Source organism: Dioscorea cayenensis, chromosome 16 (genome assembly GCF_009730915.1).
Source record: "Dioscorea cayenensis subsp. rotundata cultivar TDr96_F1 chromosome 16, TDr96_F1_v2_PseudoChromosome.rev07_lg8_w22 25.fasta, whole genome shotgun sequence".
In the NCBI taxonomy this organism is placed as follows: domain Eukaryota; kingdom Viridiplantae; phylum Streptophyta; class Magnoliopsida; order Dioscoreales; family Dioscoreaceae; genus Dioscorea; species Dioscorea cayenensis.
In genome coordinates, this window is record NC_052486.1 from 11,139,535 (window position 1) to 11,155,795 (window position 16,261).

Genomic DNA, 16,261 nt, shown 5'->3' on the forward strand with positions numbered 1-16,261 from the left:
AGATCTTTCTTCTCACACTCGAGCAGCCCTAGGAGGAGACGAGTTCACTAGGGCATCTAGAGGCCATTTTGCATGATTTAGAGAGGGGGAATCGAAGGGAGAAGCATTCTTAGGCAAGATCTTCACCGATTTCATCTTTGGGAAGCTTGGAGAAGACAAGGGAAGCTGTCCCCATTGCGGCATCCGTGGTAGCCATCCACGCTACTTCTTCTGTTATTCTTGTTTCCAGCATTTAAGGGAGGTTTATCATGCATTTATTAGTTGTTTCCATGAACCTATCTTCTGTATTTGCTTGTATGGACGGCTAAAGCCCAAGGTCACCAATGTCAATAAACCTTGGGGTGAACTTGTGTTGATGAATGCTTAGATTTGTTTAACGCATGCGATTTGTTTCATGGTTTAAGCTTGGTGATCTTTGATGTGTTGATTTACATGAGAAGTCTGTATTTCGACTTCTAGGTTGTACTTGGTTGCGTGACCAACATCCTTGTACTAGACACACTTAGCTTAATGGGTATTCATGTATGAATACACCGTGACCATCGGGGATTTCATACCCCTCAAACCATTAGGGCTGGACCATCGGTCCTAATTAGAGATTTCCCTATGTATTCCAATCACAGGAGGACTTGGCTGGAAGAGATTCCGAGCCAATACTTGTATGGGATTAGGGATTACTACCATGACCATCGGGGTAATCTATTTTTGGATTTCTCTTGGCTTGAACCGCCACTTGCTTAGCAACTCTAGCATTCTTCTAACCCTTAGTAACACCAGGGGGATCCACATTTGTGACCACCCTCATCCCTTGATTTTTTCCCTCTAACTTGGTGTGTAGACACTGTTCACTTAGTGGTATTGTCATTAGTAGTGTTGATTCCCAAACTTGAGTTGATCGGTTAGACAACAAATAAAGAGGTAGTAAGGGTAACTTCTTGGGCCTAGGGAATACGACCTATCATTCTTACACTAGAGGTATTACTTGATTTAACCATTTTTATTTATTTTGCTTTATCTTAGTGTTTTCTTATTTGTTTTCCTGTTCTCTCATTCTTTCATTGTAAATACTTTTGTCCCCATATTTTCATCCTTTTGTCGTAATTTCTTATCGATCTTGACCACTAGTTATTAATTTTTGTGTGAGGTACCTTTCTTATGACAAGAGGAAAATAGACAAATTTAGTAGAACTAGAATAAGAAATTGAAAGGACTTTTCATCAGAGATTAAGAGAAGGAGCAGAAAGTTCTGGGTAGCAAGAGATACAGTTTTAACAGAGTGAACCATCAGTTATGGCCGAGCCTAGGAGAACCTTGTCTGACTATGAGATGACGCAATTCACTGGAGAAGAGTTCAATGTACAATCCTCTATTGTTCTATCTAAAAATTTTGAGATCAAGGCTAGTACAATCGGGATGATCCATAACTCTGTTCAGTTTGATGGGTTGGCTGATGAGGATCCTCATGCCCACTTGTCCAGTTTTCTTCATATCTACTCCACCTTCAAGATTATCTTTGTCTCAAGTAATGTAATTAGATTAAGACTATTTCCATTCACTTTAAGGGGAGTGGCATACCGATGGCTCACTTTATTAGACCCCAGGTCTATCACTGCTTGGAAAGACATGGTCTAGAAATTCCTTGCTAAATACTTTCCACCAAGAAAGGCAGCTAAATTGAGATAGGAAATTTCTTCTTTCAAGCAAGGAGACTAAGAAACACTTTTTGAGGCTCATGAAAGGTTCAAGGACCTTTTGAGGCAATGCCACATCACGGTTTCACTTCTTGATGAGAGTATAGATGTTGTGTAATGGACAGAACCATCAAACCTACCAACTCATTGATGCCTCAGCAGGGGGTTCATGGAGAAGCAAATACCCTAAAGATGCCGAGCAATTGATTGAAAACATGGCTAGCAATGAGTCCCACTAGAGCACTCAAGGAAGACCACAATGGGTAGTGAGGATTTATAAGGTTAGTGATAACACCACTTTTGCTGTGAAGGTAGATGTACTAACCAAGAGGTTCGATCAGTTTAAAATTAGCTTAAGCTCAAACTCTGAAGCAGTCCTATCTTGTGATACATGCAGGGTTGCACAGTCAGCTTCGCATTACCCTATTTCTGTAACCTTTACATCCCCTATGGAGATTGTGGATTATATTAGTATATGTCAAAGAAATCAAGGAAACCCCTATGGAACCACATATAATCAGGGATGCAGGAACCACCATAACTTTTCATGCAATTCAAGGCAGCAGCAACAAAGACGGCCACAACCTCACAGCCCCCAGTTTCAGCCTTAGCAACAAGAGAAGAAATTCACCACCGAGGATGTCTTAGCAAAGTTCATGTTTAATACTGAGGCAAAATTTTAGAACATAAACAACCAACTCACTCAACATGGGGGACAGTTCAATGAGATACGCATAGTGTTGAGAAATCTCCAAACATCCATCCAATCACTGAATAATCAAGTCGGACAACTTGCTAGGGTGAGTGCTGAGTGGCCACAAGGCAGTCTCCCAAGCAACACAGAACAAAATATGAGGGAACACCTTAAGGATGTCACTCTTAGGAGTGGAGGACAAGTAGAGATAAAGGCTGAGGATGGCTCATGTGCCAAGAAAGATGGGGTAACTACTCAGGAAGACCCTCAAGCTGTTGAACCGGTAGTTGTGGGGAGTGAAAAAGAGCAAAATAAAGAAACCCCTAAACTGCCAACATCAAAGGTGCCTGAGTACAAACCCCCAATCCCAAATCTAGCTAGGTTGAAATGGGAAAAAGATGGTGCTCAATTAAAGAAGTTCCTTAATATGTTCAAACAACTACATATAAATATCCCTCTTTTTAAGGCATTGGCCGGGATGCCTAAGTACACAAAATTCATGAAAGACCTCACCAACAAGAAGAAGTTGGAGGAACTGGAAACAATAGCGCTACCCAAGAATTGCTAGGCAATGATCCAAAAGAAGCTCCCAAAGAAGCTAACTGACCCTAGAAGCTTCATCCTTCCATGTGTCATTGGGGAGGGAACACAAGAGAAGGTATTAGCAGATTCCAGGGCTAGTATCAATGTGATGCCCTATAAGCTATTCTTGGAGTTGGGGCTAGAAAAGTTGAGGCCGACAAGAATGACTGTGTAACTCGTAGATTGATCATTAAGGAAGCCCCGAGGTGTGGTCGAAGATGTGCTAGTGAAGGTGGATAAACTCATTATCCTGGTGGATTTTGGAATACTCGATGTGGATGATGATGTTGAAGTTCCAATGATCCTTAGGAGCCCTTTCCCCAATATTTCTGGCGCTCTCATTGATGTAAAAGGGGGAAAAATGACACTAAGAGTGGGAGAAGAGAAAATCGTTTTACACTTCCAGAGGCTATAAGAAAAACTTTAGATCATGATTGATAAGTGCTTGTGTATTAGTAATATGAAGTTTCTTTTCTTACATTGAGCATTACTATTCTCAAATTGTATCGCTTATTCGTGTGTATTTGTGTTCTTTTGTGCATGTAGGGTTGTGAAGACAATTATGGAAGAAATGAACCAAAAATAGATCATGGATGCAATTTTTAATAAAGTCTTGGATTGAACAAAATGTGAAGACACAAGTTGTGCTCAAAGACATGTGAGTGTGTGTTAACCTCCATTGTGCTCGAGTGAACATACAAATTAGAGGGGCACAAAGGCAGTCACACTCTTGTGTTCTAACTTGTGCGACCCTAGTAAGATCTTTGTCAAAAGTGATTTTATTTATGATGCAATGTGATCTGCCTCATGGATGTGTGCCCATCCATGTGGCCTTGATGAAAACTGTGGATTCGTTATTATTTTGTTGAAGCAATATTGCAGTTTACTGTAGCAAATCACCATAGTAAAATTACTGTAGTAGTTACGGTTCATAGCTCGCAGAAATTCAATTCCAGAAAATTCACACGGGCGTTTGGAAATTCCACACACCCATGTGGATACCTGATTCTAGCCATATTTAAGCCGTGATTAAAGATGTTTTGGAAATCTTTTTTCTCAACTTTTCCCCACCTTTTGAGGTGCTCACGGCTAGGATTTGGATAGGCTTAGGCTAGGTCTTTGGAGTGGTTCTAAGGTCTTCAACACCATGTTCCTTTGAAAGATAGTTATTGGAGGATCTTTTGTTAGCACCGATTCGGTGAAGTGTGCCCGAGGCTTGACGAGGGAACTCATGGAGAAAACAAGGCTGCTCTACAAGACAATCGATATAAACTACAAGGGGGATTTTCTTATGGATTACATGCTTTTACATTCGATTTCATTATTAATTGTATCTTGTTCCATGGAGAGCTACACCCCTAGTGGGTGCTTCGACTTGTAAACCCTAGGATGATTTTGTTTCATTGATCTTTCATTATGTTTCTTTAATTGATGTTTTTAATTGGGTTCCAACCTTCATTACTTGTTGAATTGATTTTCCCTTAGAGTGATACTAGGGTTGAGAATCTATCTTAGTAATCTTTGTGGATGAGTAACATGCTATGAGGGTTGGACAAAACTAGGTTGGAGAGGATCGGGAGGGTGAGTCGAGAGGTAGCGGAACATCCCCTTTCTCTTTTGATGTGATTTATCCTACCTCTACATTACAAGATTTCTTTATAATCATGAAAAGATGAAGTGCTAAGAGACAAACCCTACTAGGGTTTAGTTGTGCGAGCAACAGAGTGAAGCGTTGAAGTAATCCTTAGTGATGGGGCTTAATTGTGACTAGGGGTCTTTCGCCTAGACCAAAGGGTTCAATCTATATTAGGGAATAGGGTTTATCACTTTGAGTCCCCAAATCTTCTTGCAACCCCACACAATGTGAGGCGTCAAGAGTATCCCTTTTTGCCAGGGTATAGTGTGAGGGTTAGTCACGGTTGACCTGAGGTTTAGGACCGTGTGTCTTAGAATTTACATGACTCATTCGACATCAGTTAGGAGATATAATGACTGGTATTGCACTAGAAATAATAGTCTTAGGGTGAGCAATATCCGGGTGCTCCATTTTCTATCGATTGCCTCTCCTATTATTCTATTGCATCTCTTTCTTCTTTATTTTATTTCTATATGCATTGAAATTGTTCACACCACTCTTAAATCATCTTCACTATAGTTAAATAGTAATACTTGTGTTTCTGAGCACTATTCTCTTTAGATATGACTACCCACTCACTAGGGTACTTTCTTACTTCGACAACCTGTGCACTTATGGTACACACTCACAAGGGGTGTGTCAATGATGATCCCTTATATTTTACTAATGAAACTGATATAGTCATCTTTGATTGTGTGTAGGAAGTCTTGGCTATGAACCCACTAGATGAGTACTTAGAAGATTTGGACAGTGATAAGTGCTTGTGTGATAAGAATGCGAAGTGTTCTTTCCTTATGATGAGCATTACTTTATCAGTTTTTAGCGCTAATATGTGTGCATTTATGTTACTTTCGTGCATATAGGGTTGTGAAGCCGAATATTAGAGAAAGAAGCCAATATAGATCATGAATGCACCATTTGGAGGAAATCTTGAGAAGGATCAAACGCGAAGACATAAGTCGGGTTCAAGATGCAAGAATGTGTGCCAACCTCCTTGTATTCAAGTCAGCACAATGATTTGGCGGGGCACAAAGGCAGTCACATTCAAGCATTCAGTCTTGTGCATGTATAGCAAGATCTCCACCAATCTAGCCATTTATCGAAGAAGCATAGTGATCTACGATGTAAATGTGTGCCTGTTTACGTTACCTCGATGAGAACAGGGATTTGGGAGTATTTCGGGCCGGTACTATAGCAGGGTACTGTAACAAACACTGTAGAAATTAACTATAGTAGATTTTGTTCATAGCCGGCCGAGAAAAATGATTTCCAGATAATCCACATGGGCGTGTGGAAATTCCACACGCCCGTGTGGATTATCTGGAAATCACGCTTGTGCATTAATTCCACAGGTCGTGTGGTGAATCCACAGGCCGTGTGGTGAATCCACAGGAGCGTGTGGATTCCTGATTCCAGCCCTATTTAAGACCGATTTCAGCATTCTTTTCTTCATCTTTTCCCCAACTTGAGAGAGGGCGGCGGCTAGTGTTTGGAGAGCCATTGGCTAGGTATTGGGAGAGATTCTAAGGCTCCGATATCATGCTCCGTTTGGAAGAAGGTTAGTAGGAGAGCTTTTGTCAATAGCGATCCGGCGAGGTGTATCCTAGGCCGGACAAAGGGATCCTTGGATGAGTAGAGGCTTCTCCACAAGACTATCTTCATGACTACCGAGGGGGTTTCTATGGATTACTTATTTTTACATTCCATTTTATTGATTGTAACTAGATCCATGGAGAGCTAAACCCCCTAGTGGGTACTTGGATTTGTGAACCCCTAGGATGTATTTGTTTCATTAAACCTTGTTATATTGCTTTCATTAGTTGATGTGTTAATTAAGTTCCAGCCTTGTATGCTTGATTGTTTGAATACTTCCTTAGAGTGACACTAGGGTTAAGAATTTTTTTTGGCAACCCTGTGAGTGAGCGACACACCACGAGAGTTAAATAAAGCTAGATTGCAGAGGGTTGAGAGGGTGAGTCGAGAGGTAGCGGAGTATCCCTTTCCCTCCTGTGTGATTCATCCTACGTCCATTTCCTCAAGTTCTTTGAAGTCATAGTAGAGTGAATGGGCTATGGGATGACCTTCCACTGGGGCTTAGTTTCAGAGGCAATGGAGTGAAGTGTTGAAGTGATTTAAGCACCTAGGGCTTAGTTGTGACTAGGGACCTTTCACCTAGACCAAAGGGTTAGGTCTACATCTAGGAAGAGAATTTATCACTTGGAATCCCTAGAACTCATTGCGATTCTATACGAGTGCGAGGTTGAGAGATTGTTCAATTTCTCCTCCGGGACATGTATAGAGTTAGGCATGGTTGACCTTAGATTTGGTATCATATATTGAAGGATCTCCACGACTCATTAATGCATTAGCTAGAAAACATATTAGAGGGTTTTTGCACTTGAAATGATTGTCCTAGGTGGAACAATATCCTGGTACCCCATTTATATCGATTGCCTAACCTCCCCTTTACTTGTACTTTATCTCTTGTCTCTTTTACTTTTGTTTACATTACATCATGTTACATAACTATTATTCACTTTTCTCTTAGTTGAGAAACAATTCAAGTATTTTTATTCCCATACTCCCTTTTGGATATGATACCCACTCATCTGGGATTTATTACTTCGACAAACCTGTCCACTTGCAGGACATACGCAAGGGCCGTTGTCAAGTTTTTGGTGCCGTTGCAGGGGAGTAGGCGTTTAGAAATACTTTTCACTTTGTTTTCTTAGCTATTCATTCATTCATTCTATTTCACATCTTATTTTTCTATCATCGTTCTGATTTGTTTTCTTTCTTTGGGTGAAGCTCTAGGTTATGACCCAAAGGAACCCTTCGATATTGATTAAAGGAGATCCTGAACTTGAACATACACTCAGAAGAAGGAAAAAAGAAACTGTGCAAGAACTGAATGAGCAACAGAGGACACTTTTTGATTATGCTAGACCCTTAGTTTTGGGCACACAATCGAGTATTGTGTGACCCCCGATTACAGCTCCAAACTTTGAGCTGAAGCCAGCATTCATCCAAATGATTCAGTAATCAGTGTAGTTCAATGGTTTGGCCGATGAGGATCCTAACAACCATATAGAGAACTTCTTGGAATTTTGTGATATGCTGAAGATTAACGGTGTATCGGATAATGCTATTAGATTGAGGGCTTTCCCATTCTCTCTCAAGGGAAGAGCCAAGCAGTGGCTACATTCTTTGGCCAAGGCCTCCATCACGACTTGGAATGAGATGGTCGAAGCTTTTCTTGCTAGATACTTCCTTCCGGGGAAGTCGGCCAAGCTTCACAATGAGATATCATCATTTGTATAGATGGAGTTAGAGTCATTGTTTGAGACATGGTAGCACTTCAAGGATCTTTTGCGGAGATGCCCACAGCACGGATTTCCCGAATGGATGATTATTCAGACTTTCTACAATGGGTTAAATTTGAGTACAATGCAGTTGTTAGATGCCGCCGTAGGAGGTACAATGGGGAGTAAAACCCCGGACGAAGCCCAACAGTTAGTAGAAGACATGGCCATAAACAGTTATCAGTGGAATGCGCAGGAAGGGAAAAATTTAGCCGGGCTTCATGAAATAGATGCAGTAACTTCATTGGTGGCTCAAGTGGAATCATTGAGCAAGAAGTTAGACCTTCTAACTTCTAACAGAGTGGCAACCGTGACTACTTGCACTGGGTGTGATGGAGGACATGCTCTCTCTGATTGCCCGATATCTATTGATGATGCATCTTTAGTGGAGAAGGTCAATTTTGTGGGTAATGCAATGAGGAACCAATCCTAGAGAGCATGTGAAGGCGATCACTTTGAGAAGTTGTCGTGAGGTTGAGGGTAAGCTTCCAAGTGAGAAGTCTAATGTAGAAGCACCCGAGGCCATAGAATCCCTTATCTCTCTAGATTGAAGAATGACCAAGCGGATGAACAATAGAAGAAGTTCTTGAGTTTGTTCAAGCAACTCCACATCAACATTTGAGGCATTATCTCAAATCCCTAAGTATGCAAAGTTCTTCTAAGACTTGTTGACCAACAACAGAAAATTGGAGGAAAGTGCCTCTGTGATTCTAGATGCTTCTTACTCTGCGGTCTTGCAAAAGAAAATGTTGAACAAGAAGAAAGACCCGGGAAGCTTCATCATTCCATGCAACATTGGCAATTTGGGTGAAGAAATGGCATTGGCAGACTCAGGGACCAGTATCAACGTCATGTCGTATACTTTCTTTTAGAAGCTAGGCCTGGGATAGCCTAGGCCTACTCGGATGACATTGCAATTGGCACACCGAACGGTTAGACATCTGAGGGGCATTATTGAAGACGTGCTTGTCAAGGTGGACAAATGCATTTTCCTGTAGACTTTGTAGTGTTGGACGTTGATGAGGATGCGGATATACCTTTGATACTTGGGAGGCCATTCTTGTGCACTTCCAAGGTATTGATCAGCATGGATGACGGGGAGTTAACACTGAGGGTTGGAGATGATAAGCTCACATACCACCTCGCCGAAGCCATGCGACATTCTCTTGACTTTGATGATACTCTTTATTTTCTTGACTGTACTGATGATATTGTTGATGAATATATGTAGGAAATGTTCAATCCGGACCCGTACCAGGGTTTGTTCGACCAAGAGTTGGACAATGAGGAAGTAATGTTGCTTGGTTCAATGGAAGAAGTACCATCTACTCCGAGGATCATGAAGAAGATGCTCTGGAAGATGAAGAGGGCGAGGCGACGCCACTGGAAATGCCCCAAGGCTGTTGGGGATGTGCGAGAACTGAGCAAGTTGGATGAACCAGTGCTAGGTGGTACCAAGCCCGATAACTCTCCCTCTACCTTTAAGAGACTTTGCTCTCATACTTTCAAGCTATGGGTAAGAAGGCAACCTTCATCTATGAACCCCTGTGAGGTAAGACAAGGTACGTCAAGCTTAGTGACGTTAAACAAGCGCTTCTTATGAGGCAACCCAAGTGTTTACTGTTTTCTTAGTTTTTTTTTTAGTTTAGCAGTTGCATGAATAAAACTTTGAGTATTGGTGTCTATATATTTTAATGCATTTCTGTGATTTTCTCGTGGATTTTTGTGCAATCATGCACATTAATGTATATGGCTAAGATTTGGTCGTTTGAGTGAGTTTTTCATGTTTTAGTTGGTGTATTTTGCATAGTAGGGTAGGCTCTGAGTGTGTATACATGTTCAAGAATTTTTTGCAGAGCCTGCAGAGTTTTCTAAGGCATCCAAAGAAAACACATGGGCGTGGGTATTTTCCACACGCTCGTGTATCTACACTGCGAGCTCATCTAGAAAAGCCACAGGAGCGTGGGCTTACCCCTGTGAACGACCTTGTAAGTTTCACACGCCCGTGGGTAATTTCCGCACGGGCGTGCGTCTTCCTGCAGAGACTTAGTAATTTTTTCTGAGAGCACACAGGGGCGTGGAGTCACCCCTGTGGGCGATCCTGTGATATCCCCACGGGCGTGGGTAATTTCCGCACGCCCGTGTGGATCACTGCAGCAAAGCTCTCCTCTATTCCAAGAAGACAAAGGGGCGTGCGATCGCCCCTGTGAGTTGGACCTGTGAATATCCACACCGGTGTGGAATTTTTGCACGGCTAAGCAAAACACTTAGTGATTCTTCTCGGTTCGACAGAGAAGCCACAGTGGCGTGTGTCTGTCCCTGTGGGTCAGGTGTACTGGCGTGGCCATTTTTCGCATGCCCGTGCGGTTGTATTCAGAGACAAAGGAGTGTTTTCCCAAGAGCGCACAGGGGCATGTGTCTGCCCCTGTGGCTCTCTCCCTTAGAGGCGCATGGGCGTGGGTAATTTCCACACGCCCGTGTGGATGAGCAGAATGTCAAGAGGCAGTATTGGCTATGAGCCCACTAGATGAGTACTTGGAAGATTTGGACAGTGATAAGTGCTTGTGTGATAAAAATGCGAAGTGTTCTTTACTGCATGGACATGAGCGCCTCACAAATGTTGTGCACCCCGCACAGCAGCCGCGAGGCACTCAACCCACGGCCGCCAAGCCCATGCGGGCACCATGCACTGCATGGTGCCTACACAGGGCTGGGGGCACCCATTTATGGCTTTCCCTTTCTCTCTCTCTCCTCACCACCCATCTTCTTCTTCTCTCCTAGGCTTTATTCATCTTCTTCTTCTTTTCCTTGTTTCTTCCTCATTTCTCCTCCGTTTCTCCACATTTCTTCGCCATTGTCCTTCATTTTTTTCTCCTCTAATCTCCTCTCCTACTCCTTGAAACCTCAATCCTACCATTTATTCAGAGTTTTGCTAACATTTTCACCGGATTTCATTAACTAAGCATTTCAAGCCCTAACTTGAGGTCAGTGTCAAAGTTGAGTTTTGTTGGGGTTTCTTCTTTAATTTTGGATGTACATGTTGTGCTTGATTGTTGTGATGTGATTTGTGGCAATTTTTTGAGTTTTTACCATATTTTGTAAATTTTCAAAAGCTCCATTGATTTTTATAGATTATATGGCACCATTATAGTCTCCAAAGCATAATTTGAGTAGATTTTTGGCTTCATATTGTGTTATGTGGCTTGTAGGTATGCCGAACAAATGCGTTGCACCTAAAAAGCCTAGGCGTGAAGAAGCACCAACCGGCGAACCATGATTCACATAGCCACAACACCAAGCTCAGTACTGAATTTAAAGACTAAACCCTTTGGTACTGCCCGGGCTATCGAATGGAATGACCACGAAGTATTGGTTTTGGCCAAGATCATTTTGGGCTTGATTTCCCATAATGAGTGGGATAAGGTGTTGTCAATAGAAGAATCAACCTACCGTGAGATCACATTAGATGTCCTAAGCACCATCGAGATAATTCGGCCATCTAAGGTGGCTTTTCAAGTGTTTGGGAGGATGCACACTATGACTGACATCCAATTTGGATATTATTTAGGGCTCTATGATGAAGAATTCATGAACTCATCCTCCTCCCATGATCTTCCTGTGGACTTCCCGAAAAAGATGACATACACTAGGTTTTAGAATATTATTACGGGACGGAGGTCGAATGAGTCCAAGAAGGCATCCCTGCTTCATGACCCTGTGCACCGCTATATTCATGGACTCCTTAGTTGTGGCATTAGGGGTCGAAGTTATAGTACCTGGGTTGTCAAGCGTATTTACTTATACACTGTGCATCGCTATATTTATGGACTCCTACTCATGATGTACAGCATGATTGAGCGCTACTAGATCAACCTCGGATATCTTTTCATGGACCTACTTATACATAAGGGAACCTTTGCTCGTCACGGGGTTATTTTTGCTGGATCTTTGTGACCTTTACTATTTTTGTTTTCTTTATTTTGTATGTTTAGTATGTTGTTGCTTGTACCCTGTAGTTAGCAAGGGTTCTTCCCATATTAAACTCCTTTTATATTCTTGTTATGTTATGATGTATTGTTTCCTCCCCATTGTTTTTCGCACTAGAGATGTGATATGCTTGTCTATCTTTGTAGGAACATCAAGATGTGAGTTCCACTCGCTCCACCCTCTACAGGCTCGACCACCCTATGTTTGTGTTCGCACCTTGCATCTCTCTATGACAAAATAGGGCAGTCTCCTTTTTACCCTTATCTTGCATTTCAATTTTCATATCTTTTATTCACCACCATGTTCTACTAATTCATGTACATTGATGGCAATGTACGACTCTAAGTGTTGGGATGGGGTACTTTATGAGTTTGCATGCTTATTTAACCGATGATAGCTATGATTCATGTTGAGAATTTGCTAGCTTGAAAGAATGATAGATATGAGTTGCTATTCTTGATTATGCTTGAAATGAAGTTATGTTCCTCCTTTTGTGCCTTCTGTACACTTTAAGCACATACTTCCACCTTGTTTACTCCCACTAACCCATTGCTATGGCTAAGGTGCTAGGTTGTTAAATTCTACTTTCAATGATCATTAAAGAGCTTTTGGTTCTTTTGTTCTCTTTACTTTAGTTTAGCCCTAAGTAAAGTGTTGCATGAAGAAGGTCAGGGGACATGTATATATTTATCATCTTAATTTGAAAAAAAATGAGTCTATGTCAATATTCCTTTGCTAGTATAGCATGAATGCGTCTATGTAGGTTGTATCCGAGTAAGTTAAGTGGCTCTTGTGACTAATCAGCATGTGCATCCTTCGGAAAGATTTTGTGCAATCTACGTTAGGTAGACTCAAAAAAAAAGTGTCTGATCTCCTGGACTCTATCATGTATTCACTTAGAACATAAAGTTTTGATTGTGAACTGAAAGACTCTTGGTTATTCATTGACGGTGTCTTTAGCAAGTCTAACCCCAGTAGTCATGGCACGTGGAGCGATCAAGGAGAGCAAGAGTGGAAGTACAGGCACACTCATACGAAAGCACTCTAGGTGGGATAAAACTATCTTTAATGTGTTGATTGCTTTGCAACTAATCATCTTGATTTCACTTCATTTGTGATAGTGCAGTTCTCTACTCTTGAGCTTAAGGTTATACATTTAGCCTCTTATCATTATCCCTTTATTCTTCATGTTTTGTTTTCTTAAGGGCAAGCAAAAGCTTAGGTGTGGGGATGTTTGATAAGAGCCAAAATGTATGTATTTATGTGATAAGATCCCCTTGCGTATATCCCACAAGTGCACGGGTTTGTTGAAGTAATAATCCCGGATGAGCGGGTATCGAATGCACAGGGAGTAGGGAATAAAAACACTTAATCCACTTCTTAGCTATGTGAAAGATCAGTAGTGATAAGTGTGACAATGATTCAATTCTCAAAAGTAAAAACAACAAGTAAGAGAGCACGAGTAAAGGAGAAGGTAAGGCAATCGATAAAGATGGGGTACTCGGATAATGCTCCGCCTAGGACAATCGTTCAAGTGCAAGAACCCTCTATTATGCTTCCAAATCAATGCAATGGTGAGTCATGGAAATCCTTAAATACATAGTCCCAAATCTAAGGTCAACTATGTCTAACTCTATACATGTCCTGGAGGAGAGATTAGATAACCTCTCAACCTTGCACTCGAATAGAGTTGCAATGAGTTCTAGGGATTCCAAGTGATAAATCTCTTCCTAATTACAGACCTAACCCTTTGGTCCATGTGGAAGGTCCCTAACCACGATTAAGCCCAAGATACTAAGATCACCTCAACGCTCCAGCAGAGGGTCATCCCTTAGACCATTCACTCTATTATGGCTGTAAAGAACTCGAGGAACGGAGGTAGAATATATCACGTCATAGGGAAAGGGGACGCTCCTATACCTCTCGACTCACCCTCTCAACCCTCTCCAACCTAGCTTTGTCTAACGCTCGTGGTGTGTCACTCACGCACAAGGTTACCAACAAGAACTCTCAACCCTAGTGTCACTCTAGGGGAAATGTTCATACAATCAAGTATTCAAGGTTGGAACTCACAACAAACATCAATTAATTGAAAGCATAATAAAGAGATTCAATAAAATAAATACATCCTAGGGTTCACAAATACCCAAGTACCCACTAGGGGTTTAGCTCTCCATGGAGCTAAGTACAATCAAAGAAATAGAATGTAAAAGCAATGAATCCATAGAGAAACCCCCTCGATAGTCATGTCGATGGTCTTGTGGAAAATGCTCTACTCGTCGTCCAAGGATTCCCTTGTTCGGTATAGGATATGCCTCGATGGAAGCTCCCCTACCAACCTTCTTCCAAAGGAATGACGATGTTGGAGCCATAGAACCTCTCCAAAACCCAAGCCAATACCTCTCAAACCCCTATCCAAAACCCTCTCTCAAGTTGGGGAAAAGATGGAGAAAAGAATGCTGAAATCCGGGTTGAATCGGCTTTAAATAGGGCTAGAATCGGGAATCCACACGCCCCTGTGGGCACCCCTGTGGAATTTCCGCACGGGCGTGGGTAATTTCCACACGCCCGTGCGGAGTCTCTGAAACAGTACTCTGCCAAAAATATTCCCGAATCCACTTTTCATCGAGGTAACCTAAACGGGTACACGTTTATGCTGTGGATCACTTTGCTTCTTCAACGACGGATATGTTAATGGAAATCTTGTTCTATGTGCATAAGTCGGAGTGCTTGAGTGTGCCTGCCCTTGTGCCCCTCCAAATGATTGTGCAAACTCAAATACGGGGAGGTTGGCACACACTCTAGCATCTCGCACCCGACTTATATCTTCGCGTTTGAACTTTAGCAAGATTTCCTCCAAAGTCGGTGCATTGTGATCCACATTGGCTTCTTTCCTTCATAATTGGTTTCACAACCCTACCTTCATAAAAGTAACATAAAAACACACATATTAGTGTAAAAACCCGAGAAAAGTAATGCTCAACATAAGGAAAGAATGCTTCGCATTCATATCGCACAAGCACTTATCATTATGCATAGGTTTGATACATGCTATCATGCATTTTTGAATGAATCGATGGCCTTTTTATACCTGAATTGGTCAATTGGGGAGAAATCGGCACCAAAAATCATGTTTTTTAAGCAAGAACATTGTAACAGGCGTTGTAGCAAAGGAATCAAGAGATGAAGGGACTTGGTTGTAAGCTCATAGGCTCCATGCGCCTGCATGAAACCCGTGAGCTTCGCTTGAAATTTCAGGACCAATACTGTAGGTGGATAACTATAGCAAAGCACTGTAGATAGTCACTATAGCAGAGTACTGTAGCAACAACCAGGTTTCACGAGTAGAAAACAATGAGCCTCACGAGCTCCATGCAGCCCGTATATGGCTTGTGAGGCTTGGGTGAAACTCTTTAAAAAGAAAGTTAGCGCTCAAAGCTATGGACCTTTCTTCTCACACCCAAGCAGCCCTAGGAGGAGATGAGTTCAAAAGGGGATCTAGAGGCCATTTTCCATGATATAGAGAGGGGGATTTGAAGGAAGAAATCTTCTTGGGCAAGATCTTCACCGATTTCATCTTTGGGAAGCTTGGAGACGACGAGGGAAGCCTCCCCCATTGCTACGTCCGTGAAAGCCATCCGCACCACTCCTTCTCCTCTTCTAGTTTCCAACATTTAAGGGAGGTTTATCATGCTTTTATTAGTTGTTTCCGTGAACCTATCTTGTGTATTTTTTTTGTATGGATGGCTAAACCCCAAGGTCACCGGGTGTCGTTGAACCTTGTGGTGAATTTGTGTTGGTGAATGTTTAGATTTGTTTACTGCATGTGGTTTGTTTCATGGTTTAAGCTTGGTGATCTTTGATGTGTTGATTTGCAAGAGAACTCTGTATTTAAACTTCTAGGTTGTACTTGGTTGCATGACCAACGCCTTTGTACTAGACACACTTAGCTTAATTGGGATTCATGTATGAATACACTGTGACCATCGGGTATTTCATACCCCTCCAACCTTTAGGGCTAGACCTAGGTTGAGTATCGGCCCTAATTAGAGATTTCCCTCTATGGTTTGCAATCATAGGAGGATTTGGTTGGAAGAAATTCTGAGCTAATACTTGTATGGAATTTGGGATTACCATCATGACCAGTGGGTAATCTATTTTTGGATTTCTCTTAGCCTGAACCACCACTTGCTTAGCAACTCTAGCATTCTTCTAACCCTTAGTAACCCCAGGGGATCCACATCTGTGACCACCCTCATCCCTTGATTTTCACCCTCTCACTTGGCGTGTAGACACTGTTTACTTAGTG